Below are 2,500 nucleotides of genomic sequence, written 5' to 3' on the forward strand. Positions count from 1 at the left end.
AAAAACTCAATTCTATTTATTATACAAAAAAAAAAAATATATATTTATATCATATATAATCACGATCTTTTATTATTATCATTTTAATAATATCAAGTAAAATTATTTCCTCATATTAATGCAATAGTATACTCGCGTGTTAGAATTCGACCGAAACGAAAGTACTTTTTTTGAAGACAACTGCATCGTATAACAGGGATGATAACGTTTGAAGACACGCGACAGTTCAAGCACACGTGACATTGAAGATGATCGACGAGGCAGAACCCTTTTCGGGACCGATAACAAAAATAAGAAACAACTTTGAACGACGACGATGGACGACGGAGAGAGATAGAGATAGAGATAAATAGAGAGAGAGAAAGGAAGAGAAAGAAAGAAAGAAAGAAAGAAAGAAAGAAAGAGAGAACTACATAGTCTGGGTTCGCCTATTTCCCTTGAATAAGATATTAACTTGGGACATCAAGCCTCAGCGTGATTTTCTATCGCGTGTTGACCTACACTCTCTCTCTCTCTCTCTCTCTTTTACTTTTTCTCTTTCTCACTCTCACTTTGTCTCTTTCTCTTTATCCTTCTCAGCCTTTATATACCTCACTCTCAGTTGACGTATTCAGCTCAATTTCGGACGTCATTTTCAAAGTGATCGATGAGAGTCGCTTTTGGTGAACGAGTAGTCGACTTTGCGATGAGAAACATATAGGAAATCGAAATTAGGTGCTAACGAGTGCACGTGAGATAAAGAAAAAAAAGAGAAAGAGAAAGAGAGAGAGAGAGAGAGAGAGAGAGAGAGAAAGTCGATATTTCCATCGTGCAATTTTCTTCAATTTCGTACTCACGACTGTACGTGCGTGCATGAATGCGTGCGTGTTTGCTTGCTTGCTTGCTTGCTTGTTTGCGTTAGACTTTCGTCGAAGATCACGCGAGATTATCTATCACGTTTGTTCTTGTTGTTTCTTTCTCTCTTTCTTTTTTTCTTTCTTCCTTAATTTTTTATTCTTTCGTTTTTACGAATCGCGAGTCAACTCTCGTTATCCCAGGAATTACGGCATGGGGAGTTATCGTGGACAATTTCCACGTCGTATCTCGTTTAGAACTCGCTCGATATTAAACGCGAACGCGAAGGAAACGATTTATATCTGAAATAGGGAAATAGTTTCGCTCGTAAACGCGTTGGTTCTTTTTTTTTCTTTCTTTCTTTCTTTTCTTTTTTTTTTTCTTTCTTTTTTTTTTTTTTTCTTTTTTATTTTATTTTTTTTCCCCATTCACGATTATCAAAGATTAATGATAATAAAAGGAAAGAATCATGAAGGGGATGAAAGAGGGCGGGAAACTTTATCGTATTTTTCCTTTCTCTGTTCTTTTTTTCTTTTCTTCTTCTTCTATTATTTTTTTCTTCTTTTTTTTTTTTTTTTTTTTTTTTTGATTCGTTTTATTTGTCTAAACGACGATGCGCTTTGACAAACGATCCTCGCGTAAAATCATTAAAAGGGACAACGTACGATCTACGTACGGATATTCCTTTGATAGAGAGAAGAAACGATAATAGAATGAATCGTCGACGGCACGCATTTCTTCTTCTTCTTCCTTTTTTTTTTTCTCTTGTCTTTTTTTCTTTTCTTTTCTTTAATTTTTTATATCTTCCTTGTTCCTTTTTCTTTTTTTTTTTTTTTCTTTCCCCCGCCTGCCTGCCCGTTCGCCGCCCACCCACGAAGAAACGCGCGTAAACAAAACGGGACGAAGTTAGAATCGAAATATTCGCAATGGGTACTCACGAAAAAGTCGACGAAGTATCGAACACCTCGTGTCTCTGTCTTTATTTCTCTCGATAAATTCGGCAGAAGTATCGTCACAAAAAAGGATATAATCTTATCACGATATAAACACTAGGCATCGTGTTATTTCATCTTCGTGTTTATGATTTACGATGAGAATGGAATACGCGAGAATTGAAAAAAAGAAAGACGTAGACGACGGTTTAACATCTTTTTCCTTTTTTTTTTTTTTTTTTGTTCCCCCTTTTTTTTCCTCTTTCTTATAAAAACAAAAGGACACTCTCCCTATCTGTCTCCATATCTAAATTCTTCTATTCTATTTTGGCGTTGCGTTCGTATAAAATGAAGATAAAAGAATGGTAAAGGAAAAGAAAGGAAAAGAAAAAGAAAAATCGATCGAAAAGAAAGAAAGAAAGATAGAAAGAGGACAAGATAGTAAGCGAGAAAATAATAATAATAATAATAATAATAATAATAATAATAATAATAATAATAATAATAATAATAATAATAATAATAATAATCGCTAGAACACCGCGAGCGTAATAGTTTTTCACGTCACGTGGAAAAACTGATTTCACGCGAGGTCCTTACGCGAAAGAGCTTACGAAAGTGATAAGGAATGTCTTTTTAAGTCGAGAACACGCACGTCTATTCGCTCGGAGCGCGCTCGGCGCACTGAAAGCCGTGCTGTGCTACGCTTTGAAATCAACCCTGAAGTAGTATGG

The 2,500-nt window shown here is 35.3% G+C and overlaps 1 protein-coding gene and 1 long non-coding RNA gene across 5 annotated transcripts in view; one reads left to right on the top strand and one right to left on the bottom strand.

Moving 5' to 3' along the window:
- LOC124424670 overlaps window positions 1-2,500 on the top strand; it is a 188,750-nt gene that overhangs the window by 155,558 nt on the left and 30,692 nt on the right. The gene's annotated exons all lie outside the window — the stretch shown is intronic.
- LOC124424596 (disintegrin and metalloproteinase domain-containing protein 10-like) overlaps window positions 1-2,500 on the bottom strand; it is a 156,144-nt gene that overhangs the window by 153,610 nt on the left and 34 nt on the right. The window contains exon 1 of one of the 4 annotated variants that reach the window (XM_046963895.1): window positions 2,381-2,500. This exon is cut by the window's right edge and continues 34 nt beyond it. The gene's annotated coding sequence lies outside the window, so the exon portion shown is untranslated. Of the gene's footprint in view, window positions 1-1,772 lie in introns of all 4 variants that reach the window. The other 3 variants (XM_046963913.1, XM_046963903.1, XM_046963922.1) reach the window with 3 other exon arrangements.

This window comes from Vespa crabro, chromosome 1 (genome assembly GCF_910589235.1).
Source record: "Vespa crabro chromosome 1, iyVesCrab1.2, whole genome shotgun sequence".
Lineage (NCBI taxonomy): Eukaryota > Metazoa > Arthropoda > Insecta > Hymenoptera > Vespidae > Vespa > Vespa crabro.